The 14052-nt window shown below is 39.6% G+C and overlaps 1 protein-coding gene and 1 pseudogene across 45 annotated transcripts in view; both read right to left on the reverse strand.

Annotated features, from left to right (window-relative positions):
* Positions 1-14052, reverse strand: part of DLG2 (discs large MAGUK scaffold protein 2) — a 2233585-nt gene that overhangs the window by 231792 nt on the left and 1987741 nt on the right. The gene's annotated exons all lie outside the window — the stretch shown is intronic.
* LOC102139154 (cellular retinoic acid-binding protein 2 pseudogene) lies at positions 693-1611 on the reverse strand (annotated as a pseudogene).

Raw genomic sequence — 14052 nt, forward strand, 5'->3', positions numbered from 1 at the left:
TTCAAAGAAAGAAGTAGATTTATGCATCCAGAAGGGAAACGACTTTAGGACTAAAGGAGATTTACAGCAACTGGATGACTTTGCAAGATGGGCCAGTCTGGAGAGTGTTAATAAACTTCACCCTCTTGTTGAACATTCAGTGATCCATGACAGTTTATAGAAATTGTGGCAGTCTATTTTTATGAATTCATGTTCAAGAGTATGTGTGCAAACATATAAACATAAGTATATATAGAAATTAATATATATTGATGTCATATACATCATTAATATAAATTTGATTGGTATGAGTGTGTGTACCTTCTTCAATTTCTGAGAAAACTCAGAAGGACAAAGCGTTCATACATATAAGAGTTTGCCTTCTTTGAGTATCCATTATCTGATCCCCTATAATCTAATTTGGGGACCACCAATTAGTCCTATCCTGAGAAACCTTAGTTAAGACCATTTCAATCTATCCCTTTGCCAAAGTTATCTCAGACTTCAAATCAGTAAAGAAGAGATTCCCTCAGTCTGTGAGTACATATGGAGGGCTTACGATGTCCCAGGCACTACATTATTGAATGTATGCCTACATTATATGAATGCCAGAAGAACAATGTAATCAAGGTCATATTCTCCCTCTCCTTAGGCTCTCAGTCCAGGGAGTAATAAATTTAATAGATAATAGCTAACTACACAGTTGCATAGCATATATTTTTAAAAACATTTTAATAAAATTAACAAATAAATATTCTAAACTGTATAGGCTACAGGGACAAAGTGTAGAAGCCAGAGGGCCAGTCTTTCCTGCTCAGGCCCTCAGGTCCCCTTTAGAGAGACCCTGCTTTGGCCCAGTTTGGGGCTAGGACTGCTGACTTGGGGAGGCAGGGAGTGAACCGGAATGGGTGATCTGGGCTCTTGCAAGCCATTCCTCTTTGTTGGTGTGTGGGAGGAGAGAAGAGGTCAAAGAAAGCAAGACCCTGCAAGAGGCATCCCAGTGACCCCTAGAAGTGACTGGGGTAAGGGGAGCACTATTCTAGAAGGGAGTGGGAGGGAGTGGGCAGTGAAGCAGGGCAGTGAGCCTGGCCAGTGGTGGGCTCCGGACGCTGTTCTACCCATAGCCACTCACTCTCGGACGTAGACCCTGGTGCACACAACATCATCTGCCCTCATGGTCAGGATCAGCTCCCTATCATTGGTCAGTTCTCTGGTCCATGAGGTCTTGGGGCCCTCTCCCATCAGGAGCTTCTGCTCACAGAACATTTTATTCTCACTCTCCCTTTTCACCGGGCTCTTACAGGGCCTCCCATCCACAGTCTGCTCCTCTAACTCCTCCCCAACCTTGAAGTTAATCTCTGTGGTGCACACGGTGGTGGAGGTTTTGATGTAGAAAGTGTCTCCCTCCTGTTTGATCTCCACTACTGGCTTGGACGCTGCAGCCACAGCAGTCTTCCTCAGCATCACATTCACCCCCAGCACTTTGAGCAAATCCTTGAAGTTTTCTGATCGAATGATTTTCCAATTGCCAGAGAAGTTGGGCATGGTGGTGGCGTGGGTGGCAGTCCCCTTAGACCTCTAGGCTGGAGCACTGGACACTGTCTTTTAGTCAAAAGAGACGTCGCCGTCGCCGGGTCGTGAGGTTCAGGAACCAAGACACGACCAGGGACGACCCCAAAGCTCTGCGTAGTATATTTTTATAAGGACTTTCATTAAGGTGCTATAGAGGCTGAGAGGAATGGCATCTAATAACTCAGTCTGGGGACTGAGGTCATGAAGGCTTCTGGAAGGAGGGGATGAGCCTTAAGCTGGGTCTTAATGGATGAGTAGGAGATATCGAGATATCCAAACAACAAGTGCTCCAATCACAGTAGGAAGCATATGCAAAGAGATGGTAGGGGGTTAACCACGGAACTCTGCAAGAGTGAAATTTTATCCATTTAGCACTTAATAACATAAGTACATGTGATGGAAAAAAGACTAACTTGAGAGTAGGAATACCAGAGACTAATCATTTTTTTTTAAATGAACTTCTTCAATGCAATGAAGGCTAAAGTGGAAAATGTCATGCTTTATAGTTAGACTGTCCTGATTCATTCAAGCTGACCTTTACAAGTTGCTTAACTTCTCCGAATTAAACCTTGGTTCCTCATCTATAAAATGAGGATAATATTATCTGGTTCATACAGCTGTTGTGTTCTTATGAAATAAAAAAAAAATGTAAACTATCTTGTTTCTCACACAATGTACTTACATTAAATGTCAAAATAAGACACCAGACTAAATGTCAGTTCATGTCCTGAAAACACTTGTGTCATTGTAAATAAGAGCCTTCATCACTCATGCCAACTCTGGTTTCCCATTGGGATATATTTATCTGTTTACTTCCTAAACCAGTGGTTTCAAAACTTTGCTTGCTGACACCATCGTTTAAAATCATTTTGCGTACTCACCCATTATCTTAATATTTACATATTTATAAATTATTGTATAACCATATTACTGTGGCACAGTGTGGCACACTATAAAACATATAACAAAACAGAAATTTAAAGGCTGTGATGAAAAATTAATAAAAAGAGAAGGTTTTGGCTACCACTGGGGTGTGTATAATCACTTTGAAGAATACCAAGATCTCCTAGAGAGAAAAGACTTAGTGTCATTCATTTATGGAGCACCCAGAAGCACAGACCAAGTACTAAAGAAATATCTAGGAATTGAAGAAGCAACACCAGGACATTAGAAAAAACCCAAAAACTCTGTGGCCTACTAGTGCCACTATCTGTCCAAACCAGTTTTTTAGTTTTTATTTTTAATATATATTTTAATTACAGTACAAGTTTAATATAGTAGAAATGTTAAACAACCAAAACATAATGGCTTTCCCCCACAAAGGTCAGTGGCAAATACAGAGTTAATATTCATTATTTTCGAAAGAGCTAATTGTAATAATAACCATTTGCTGAACACTTATAAGGGGCAGGCACTACATTAATGCCTTTACAAGTACTTATTTGCTCTTTACAATAATCTGGATGCCATACTGCACCTCTGTAGAGGGTATCAAACATTTTGGTCCATGCTGTGGGTGGGGATGGGGGGCGTCTGCAAACCATGGCCTGTGGGCAAATCTGTCCCACTGTCCATTTTTATATAGTCTATAAGCTAAAAATGCTTTTCACATTTTCAGTTTGTTGAAAGAAAAATCGGAAAAGAAACTTTTATATGAAAATCACATGAAATTCAATTTTCATGAATTTCATGACCATAAATAGTTTTATTGAATCAGAGCCACATCCATTTATGTATTTATGTATTGTCTATGGCTGCTTTTGCACTACAATGGCAGAGTTGACTATTTCAGTAAAGATTGTATGACCTATAAAATATAAAATGCTTGGTATCTGGCCCCTGACAAAACAAGTTTGCTGGCCCCTTGTGTATATAATTGGAGTCTACTGGACATGTGCACGTTGCAGCTTGCATGGCTATAAGTCATGGTTCCAGTAACAATCCTATCTGGAAACGTAGGTTCAGAGAGGTTGTCACTTGTCCATGCACTTAGGAAATGGCAGAATCAGAGGTTTTTAGGATAATTTTTTAAGGCTGAAATATGCACTTGATTTCACCTAGAGTTCAGGACTGTTTTCTCTTTTGGTCTTTTCTGGCTATGTACCTTAACTAGTCACATGTAATATAACTTCCCCTCTGGCTCCACTGTCTTCTCTGTACTCTCCTATCTAGCTTTTAATATATTTATTGCTAAGGACAGGGTAGGGTGGGGAACAGGTCAATGGAACAAAAGTACAATTCATTCATTCACAATACTTTTCATTCTACCTCTTCAGGTCTCTCAAGTACACACTTGGCCCCTGCGTATGAGGCTCTGCTGTCTCTGGCTGAGCTGAAAGTGATGAAAAGGACATGTGATGGAATGCTGGAAACCTCATTACTGGCTCTTTGCCTACAGAAACTCAGCCAGCTTATCTCCTTTCCCAAGGAACTTCAAACTTACACTGGCTCAGCTGGTTCTTTCTAGGTGCCTGTAACAAGCTGCTCTGCCCAGTGGAGATCAGAAGCCGATAGAAGATACTCTGCATATGCTTTTCTGTCCTGGAGAATATGTTCCCTTTTTTCTCATTCTCATTGTAGCAGATTCTCCCAGGGTCTTGGCCACTCCTGGGTTGTAATGTGGATACCGAAAAGTGCAAGTTACAATAATTTTTTCCTGGATGGTATCCAGAAGACCAAGACATGTGAACATAATTTCTGTGGCTGCCCAATTATAGGTATAACTTCACTTCTAAGCAAGGACAACTACACTGGCAGGACATGGACTATGTAAAGTTGTGAGAAGAGCTTTCATATATGTTAATCTCCTTTTGACTCCTCCCAGCAAACAGGAATTTGTTATTCCCATTTTAGAGATTAAAGATGCTGGGACTCAAGAGGAACTAAGCAGTGTATATTTTGTATATATCCAGCAAGTGGTAGATCTGAGCTTCAAACCTGAAGCTTTCTGACACCTGAGTACCTGTCATTTCAGTAAAGGAGCCTGTTATAAAGACGTCAGTTTGTTGCCATAATAGTCATTAAAAGATAAGCAAACAAACACCCCTTCCCTGCCACAAATCATGGCATGATTATTTTTTATAATTGGGATGCAGTATAGCATAATGGAGTTCAGTGATGAGCAGGGCTTAAAGTTATTGGCAAATCATTTAAACAGCTTGATTCTCTGTAAATTTATCTGTAAAATGGAAGTAATAACATGCCTAACTTTTAGGATCATGGTAAAGGTTATATAAAAGAATGTAGGTCTTCTGTTTATATGAAATGCCTAGAATAGGCAAATCCATATGAATGGAAAATAGATTGATGGTGCCTAGGGCTGGAGGTAGGGGGTGGGAGGAAATGAGGAGTTGCTAATAGTTATGGGGTTTCTTTTGGAGATGATGAAAATGCTCTAAAATTGATTGTGGTGATGGTTGTACAACTCTGTGAATATACTAAAACCCACTGAATTGTATACTTTAAACAAGTGAATAATATGGTATATAAATTTTAAAATGATGTAGGTAAAGGGCTTAGCACAGTGCCTGGCACAAAATAAATGCTTTATAAATGTTAATTTTTGTCATTATTGTTTTGAGGCAGAGACTATCTGGTAAGCTAAACTCATTTCCTCTTCTCCCAGAGCACAAAACTAGACTCTACCCTAAAAATTAGGTGTGGCCATGTGTCTGAGTCCGGGCCAAGGGAATGTGAGTTCTGGCCAACGTAAGGGAACAAGCCTGGCCCATAAAAATATTCCTCTCACAAGCCTTCATGTTGTTTCCCTTCTACTAGCTTGATGCAATGAATCACTTGGCTTCAGAGCTACATGTTGAAGATGAAGGAGCCATAGTGTGGAAAAGCTAAAGTTCCTGAATCACTGACCAGGGGAGAATTGCCCATTAGCCAAGAAGACCAGCTTAAAGCTTTCTGAGAAAGTAAATACGCTTCTAATTGTTTAAACCTTTATTTACTTTGAGTTTTGATTATAACAGGTACTGGTATTATTATAATTAACATGCAATTGTTAGCTTTTACAGTACCAAATTGAGGAGAAGTGTCAGCCCTTGTCATATGACTGAAATAAATTCACTGTAGATTGGCTGACCATGCGGGGTCTGGGGGCATGAGTGCACACAGGATAAGTTGTCTGGTGAATTTGAGCATTATTTTAGTACTGTTGAATAGTCACTGGACAGTTTGAGTGTAGTATGCAGCTTCTAATGACCTTCCCCAACTTTGGGGAAGCAGAGTCCTTGTTTTGCCCTCCAGTCCCTTCAGGAAGGGCCAAATGAACAGCAGGTAACATGCAATCAAACCGTGCACAGTAGTAGGGTGTGGAAACGGCGAAGGCAGCTCTGTGCCTGCTGCTCCACCCTTCACTCCTGCCCTCCTTTGTGGAGGACACTGTACCCTGTCCTCTTCCCTTTTGATAAAAGGGAAAGTAATACAAATTAAAGATGTGACCCAATCACATTATTTTGTCCTTGCTTAGTGCTTTTTAAAGCAGTATCCTACACTCTAAATGTGGAAGGCAGAGACAGCTTTTAGCTCTCCGGGTGAATAATGCCAAAGTATTTGATTGCTATTGTCTCTCTTTCAGAGGGTTTGCTGTCAGAAGGAAAAGCTCTGAGTCATTCTTTAGAAAAGGTGAACAGAGGATATGCAACCACAAGCCAAAGGTGACAGATCGGAAAGGGACCAATCACTGGGAGCAGGGTTTCTCGGGTTTGTGAGTCCCTTCCTTGTGCAATTGTGTCAAATTGGGCCATAAACGCCTTCTGTATCTTTCTCACAGAGGAGTGCTGTAAAACCCAATGGTCATGTAAAGTGAAGTACAGGCAGATCTTATAAAAATAGCTATTGATTCCTGAGTGTTTACTGTGAAACCTTCTTACATAGCTTGTTTAATCTTCTTGACAAGTTTAATACATAAGTATTATTATTGGCCCCACTTAAGAGCTATTGAAACTGAGGCTCAGAGATTAAGCAAAGCAGTGTCCCCAGGATGACACAGGTAGTAAACAACAGAGCTGGGACTCTAGGAATTGAGGGATGACAAAAGACTACATTTCTCACCACCATGCCCTTCAAGGACTTCAAACAAACGAAAAGCATTAGCAAGGTAAATGGCTCTTCTGCTGGAGAATCTAGAATGTCCAAAGCCAAAATGCCTATCCTTGAATAGAAAGAACATCCTACAAGGCTGCCTGTGTTCAGCATATTAAATGCCCAAGAGAATAATGAAACAGATAAGAAAAGGGAAGAACAAAGGCCATTGTCCCAGGCCCTGGAGACTAGCCTGCCTGAACATGATTCATAGTCATTCATGGACTCAGACCTCACAGATTTTGAATATCAGATCATTGCAGATAGAAATGTGAACTTCCAGATAGCAACCATGTCTTCTTGCTGAAAATAGCTTCCCTCCCCCCAGCACAAAGTCATAAAGAAAGAAAAAAGAATCTTAATTTCCTTCTGCTTCCTGTTTGCCAGACTGTTCCTTTTTTCCTTCAACCTCACGGTCCCATTGTTTCTCTCATTTCTTCTTAGTATGCTCTATTTAAACCAGATGGAGCAGTAGCATTTTGAAGAGATTTTTGAACCCAAGGGACTCGCATCATAAATAAATAAACAAATGAACACTTCCGCAACTGGCAAATCAGGCAGGAATGGGTTTAACAACTGAGCTGGAAATGTAGCTGAAAATCTACTCCATGATGAAAGATCGGAATGTGGCACAAGTTCTCTTCACTGAATAGGTAACCACACTGACTTCTTTCAGTAAACTGGGGGCTAAAGAGAGAAGCAGTGGGGAGGCAGTGGCAAAGAGCTGCAGAAACACATTCAGTGGCCCCCTGTCTACTTTGCATTAACAATATGCTGATACATTATCCCATGGTTGCTATGAAATATTTGTTCACCACCTATAAAAGTAAGGCATTTTCAAGTGCTGGTTTTCTTTAAATACATTCTCTTTCCTTTAGGTCTTACATAATTCAACTATCATTCCATGTGAGGCTTAATTTAAAGAAAACCATAAGTTGAGTTAATTCACTGTGAAGGGTTATGGAAGCTATATTTATTCCAGAGAGTCAGCAGCAGTGTAATGGAGCATCTATTATATGCCTGACCTAGTGCCAGGTTCTGGGAATACAAACATGACTAGCCCAGCCCCTGCCCTTAAGATGTTCACAGAACTCCGAGGATTCACAAACTAAGTGAAAGCGAAAGACGTGTTACCACTATTAAGACAGTAGAAAATATATGAGATGCTTAGCGATCACCTCTAATGAGGGAGAAGGTGTGTGTGGGGAGGGAAAGAGGATAGAGTTTGTGATTCAGTAAAAGAGTCCCAGCTGCAGTGGCTCACGCCTCTAATCTCAGCACTTTGGGATGCCGAGGTGGGTGGATCACCTGAGATCAGGAGTTCGAGACCTGTCTGACTAAGATGTTGAAACCCCGTCTCTACTAAAAATACCAAAATTAGCTGGGCATGGTGGTGGGTGCCTGTAATTCCAGCTACTTGAGAGGCTGAGGCAGGAGAATCACTTAAACCTAGGAGGTGGAGGCTGCAGTGAGCCGAGATGATGCCATTGCACTCCAGCCTGGGTGACAGAGTGAGACTCCGTCTCAAAAATAATAATAATAATAATCCCCTATCTGTCTACTTATAAGACCTAAGAAGCTATTAACCAAGGAGAAGAGGTTGATGGTCCGGGCAGAGAGCACACGAGGAATGGCTCCACTGTGGTGTGAAACAACCTGAAGGTTATGGTCACTGTAGACATTTGAACCCAGCTGGAAAACAGACTCTGAGGAGAGAAATAAGAGACAGGCCTGGGAGTCAGGGGGTGGATCATTCTCTGTCATGTGGTTCAGGGGACTCCATCCCATAGGCCATGGGAGCCTCTGTAAGACTTTAAACAGCAGAGTGAACATGATCTGATTTGCACTTTAGAAGATCACCTTGGCAACCATGTGGAGGATGGACTGGAGGTGTTGAGGCTGGGAGCATAGAGAACAGTTAGGAGGCAATGGCAGCAGTCCAAGTAGGAGGGATAGGGCCTGATCTTAGATGGCAGCAGTGGGGATGTAAAGAAAAGGAGGGAGAACTAATATTAGGAAGGAGAAAATCTGGGCTGGAGGTAATGAAATCTGGATTCTAGTCCTAGCTTTGGCACAATCTCTTAACGTGACCTTAGACAAGCTCTTTCTTTTCTGGACCCTGTTTCCTAACGTGGCATGTGAGAGGGGGACATTTGGTGGCTATATGAGAATGCACTTTATATATGTACTTGATTATTATTATTTACTCATTAGATAAGCCAGTCAGTCAGTCAGTCAGTCAGCAAAGGCACTCATTCCTTGAGTCACAGTTTTGGGCATCTTGATATGAAAAAGCAAAATGGTAGTACAAAAAAATCCAACCACGGGAATGAGGAGATTTGAAGTCCATAAGCATTTACTGATCATATATTAAGTACAAAATATACATCATAATATACTATAGATACGATAGAAATAGAAATGACCAAGATGTGGTCTCTACCTTCTGAGAGGGAAATGAGGCAGCCTATGATTAATTCAATTCAACAAATATTGAGTAAGTACCTATGTGCAGAGTATTGTGTCTGTCATAGTAAGGAAAGAGAGAAATTGGACATGGTCCCTGACATGAAGGACTACGTAGCCACAAATGGAAGAAAAGTGATGTTGCTATTGGAGAGTTGCAAATCACTATGGGAGCCCAAAACAAAAGAGAATATGTGCCAAGTCAAAAATACATTTTTAATTTTTGCCATCCTAAACAGAAATATAATTTCCCTTTCTGTGGTTCAAGGCTGCTAAGAGTCACCTTCATGAAAGCAGATGAAAGAAGAGATCATTCACTTTACTCTAAACAAAGATTTTTCTATGGGTGAGGTCCTATACTAGGTGTTCAATGTAAGAACAACAAGACATGCTCTTTACCCACAAAGAAACGAGTCAGTGTTTATAACATTTTGGATTGTGGGGAAGAGAAAGTAGAAGTTTGGTTCTACTTTTTCTACCCAACAATTCAAAGTGCCTTGAACAGTGCTTAGCATATGGTAGGTGCTCAATAAATGATCAACTGAAGTGAACAATATTAAATTTGCTACTTACAGAAAGAAAATGAAGTTGACTCTAAAATAACAAATACATGACATCTAATTATCCAAAGAATACACTAAGGAAAGAGTACTTTTATGTAACAAGTCATGAGTAATTAATCAAACCACAGGCCACTGGCTTGTTGTAATACTAATTCAAACAAGCTTTCTAAGCAGCAGGTCTCCACTCCCAAAGTCTTGGGAAGCAGATGGTACCTAATTTGCTTTAAGAGGCATTTGGTTGACCACACTTGGTTCTTTAAGCCAGAGTAAGTTCTTCAGTTTTTGGAACTCTCCTTAAGAGAAATCAACCTCCAACCCCTTATATATAACAAGCTGATCTGTTTCTAAACATGTAATCTAGAAAGATCAAACTTGGGAATGGTGTTGCTTAGAAAGAAAAATAATGTCTTTGGGGCATGGCAGGGGGATTCTACTAGCAACCTGGCCAAGAAAATTTGCTGACTTGGCATATAAGGTATGTAAAGAGCTTGAAAAAAATTAAAGGTGCTAACAATGCAGGTGGGATTTAAAAAGAACACGCACCACATTGTGATATTTTTTCAAGAACAGAGAGGCCCAGAATATTGAGATACTAGCTGGTAAGAATTATGACATTTACTTTAAAATCTTTGGCCAGTAAGAAGTGATTCTAAAAGACTTGCAATAGGTTTAGCTCATGGACTCTGAAACTTGTTACAGGCCAACTTGATAAAACACAGTGATTTCACATAGGAGCTTTTGATTGCAGACTGGCTGGATTGTCATCCAGTCTCTGCCACGTACTAGCTGCTACAAACTTGGATAAGTCATTGAGTCTCACTTAAGCATCAATGCCGTCTGTAAATGAAGACTATGATGCCTAATGTCACAGGGTTGTGATGGGGAGTACATGAGATAATAGAGGTAAACAGCTTAGTACAGTGCCTGGCATGTAACAAGTATGGTGACTATTACTATTATAATTATGTTTGCTGAAAGGGAAATGTTCATTCCAAAATTGGCTAAAAACCCTGTTTCAAACATTTCTGAGACTGAAATGAAATATATAGATGATAGGTTTGCAGAAATGGCAGTGGGTGTTTCATTTTCATATAATTATAATGTGCAGCAGAACAGAGCAGCATCTTATGCCAATCATGAATCTTTTCTCATAGTAAAAATATTTTGTGAGTGAACCTGAACTGTATGTACAATACTAAATATGTACTTCCATGTGACAGTTGGTAACATGGGTTTCTTCTGAATTCTATTTGATGACATAATATAGAGAAACCTAGCTTGGAACGACCTCAATGCAAATATTATCTCTGTCACTTAAGGACTGTAAGCTCCGGCAAAACAAAAACTTTCTGATCCTCAGTATACACATCTGTAAAACAGGGATAATAATTGTACTATAGTTTACCTGATTTTGAAAGAATTTCATGAGATGATAATAATATGTTTAGTGAGTTTTTGCCATGTGCCAAGCTCTGAAAGCCTATCCTAAATTATCTTTTCCTCATCCTATGTTATCTCTTCCACATCCTATGTTACCTTCCAGAAGTGTGGTTGTAAAGTCAGGGTCTGCAGCTAAGAGTTCAGAACCAGCCAGGTGGGATCAGGTGATTAGAGAGGCAGAGGGCTGCCAAATGATAGCCAAAAATATCAGTTAGCTTTTACTGCATTCTAGAGAGAGTTGTGTCTTTGACATGTTAGAAGTGGACTGCAGGTAGAAGTCCAGCAGGGGCAGGAAAAAAATAATTCTGAATATATGCAAACATCGGAAACTTTGGCATCTGTGATCCTGCCTTAGGTTTCCAAAGCTAATTACAAATAACTGCTTTCAAATGTCTGTCTAGGGAAGACATCTAAAGGGCCCCAATAAAGGCAGATAGGAGCATAAGGATAGATGTCCCAAATACATCAAATGGGTAAAAAAAAGATGTAAAAAAGAAAACAAAGCACACCAACCTGCTCTGCTCCAAGTGAAAGTTATTTAGCTCTTGGAACTGGTTTCATCTTTAAAATTGAGGTAATAAAACTATGGCATAATTTACATTGGGCTACTCTGCACTTGCAAGAAAGAATGGAGAAACTTTCCATGTACTGATGATACATAAGGATCTCCAAGACACAGTATTAAGTAAAAAATAATAATAATGGCCTGGCGCAGTGGCTCATGCCTGTAATCCCAGTACTTTGGGAGGCTGAGGCGGGCAGATCTTGAGGTCAGGAAATTGAGACCATCCTGCCTAGCACGATGAAGTCCTGTATCTACTAAAAATACAAAAAAAAAAAAAAAAAAAAAAAAAGCTGGGCATGGTGGCAGGCGCCTGTAGTCCCAGCTACTTGGGAGGCTAAGGCAGGAGAATGGAGTGAACCCGGGAGGTGGAGCCTGCAGTGAGCTGAGATCATGCCACTGCACTCCAGCCTAGGTGACAGAGCAAGACTGTCTCAAAAAAAAATAACAATATTTAAAAATAATAATAATAATACAGAATACTGTTTATAGAATGCTGCTTTGGTATATAAGAATGGGGCTAAAAATTTATCTATCTATCTATCTATCTATCTATCTATCTATCTTTCCATGTATGTATGTGTGTATGCATGTATCTATCTGTCTTTCTATGTATGTATGTATATATGTATCTATCTATCTGATTTATCTATCCCCCCACCACACAAGCACGTGCACACACACACACAAATATAGTTTGCTGCATTTGCAAAGAAAACTCCAGAAAAACACAAAACCTAAAAATAGTGATTAGCTTTGTGAGATGAATGAGGGCAGGAGAGGAACAAAACTTTTCAATAAATACCTTATACAAATTAAATGTTTAAATTAATTTAAATAATAAAATTAGGATAGCAATTGGTACATGCCTTATAAGGTTGTTTTGAGGAGTAAATAAAATAATGTATGAAAGAGCTTAACCGTGGGGCTTGACACACAGTAAGTATTAACACACATCAGTGAAGATTATCCTCTCTTGAGAAAGAGTGGGAAGGAGCCCTTCCTTGGCCTTAACTTTCTGCTCAAGGGCCAAAGAGAGGTGGAGACAAGTTGTAGGAGGCTGGCTGCTGGGGCTCTCATTGAGACTTAAGGAGCAAAGAGGCTATGATGACCTTCTGGTATCTTCCTAGGTCATGCAGCACTATTACTAGATATTTGAGAGAAAAAGCCCACTTAGAAATAAAGACGGAGCCTTTTACTCAGGAACCTGAACACAGTGGATGAAAGACTACAAAAAAGTAGAGAATCAAAATCCAACACACACCAGATCGATCCATGACTCTGAGAGTTAGAAATGATTTAAAAACAAGAATGGCTTAGAACAAAATGAGAAAAGATGAACAGATGCCAATGAGAAGCTATTTTCTTTCACTGTGTTCCTAAAAAATTTCTTCAATGTCCTTAAATAATACATCTTGGGGGATTAATTGGAAATGCCACAATGGAATGAAAATAATAAAATAAAACTGTCTCTGAATAAAACCCTTTATATAGTCACAAAATTAATAATCTACATTTTTTTGCTCCATCTGCATTGAAAAGGAAAATTTAATAATCAGACACAAAAGGTAGGAAATTACAATGAATCACAAGTGTTCAGATATTGTAACCCAAACAATTGCTCTAGTACTGCCTCCTTTACTTAGGGTTATGCTAAGTGGCTGACAAAATAAAGACTCTAATTCTTTCGGTTTCTTTAAAATTAAAACACAGCATTTATAACATAGAAAAGCACCATTTTGGGTACTTGTTGGGGAAATAGCACACAACAGGATGTCTTGGCTTTGTTAGACACTTCTTTAAGTAGATTCTATAAAAGGAGCAAGCAGGCAGGAGTCCGGGAGATGGTGATGAGGCATCCCCTTTGGGTAGCTGCCATATTGTTAGTTATGTTGGTTAAAAATTCCAGCTCTGAAAGTAGAAAGATCTGAACACAAACTCTGTCACTCATTAGTTGAGTAACTTTGGCAAGTTACTTAACTTTGCTGAACTTCAATTTCCCATCAATAAAATTAGGATAAATATAATCCCTACCTTATAGGGATGTTATGAGGATCCAAAGAGATAATGTATTCAAGAACTTAAATATATCTTTCTTAGAACAGTGCTTGCAGCATAATAGGTATCAGTAAATATTAGCCCTGATCATTAACATCTATCTACTAATTCATTCATCCATCCATTAAACCATCATTTAGGCACCACTTCAGGTCAATCTTTGGGTTAAAGAAAGGAAATCGAGGAAGAATAAGACATAGTCCTTGTACACAGAAAGCTCTCAGCTCAGTAAGGGAAGATGAACAAAGAAGACTATATGGAATTAGGGACGCTGTGAAAGAAGTCAATGTCAGTTATACTGGGACATACAAAGGAAGAGGT

The sequence above is a fragment of the Macaca fascicularis genome, chromosome 14 (assembly GCF_037993035.2).
Source record: "Macaca fascicularis isolate 582-1 chromosome 14, T2T-MFA8v1.1".
NCBI lineage: Eukaryota > Metazoa > Chordata > Mammalia > Primates > Cercopithecidae > Macaca > Macaca fascicularis.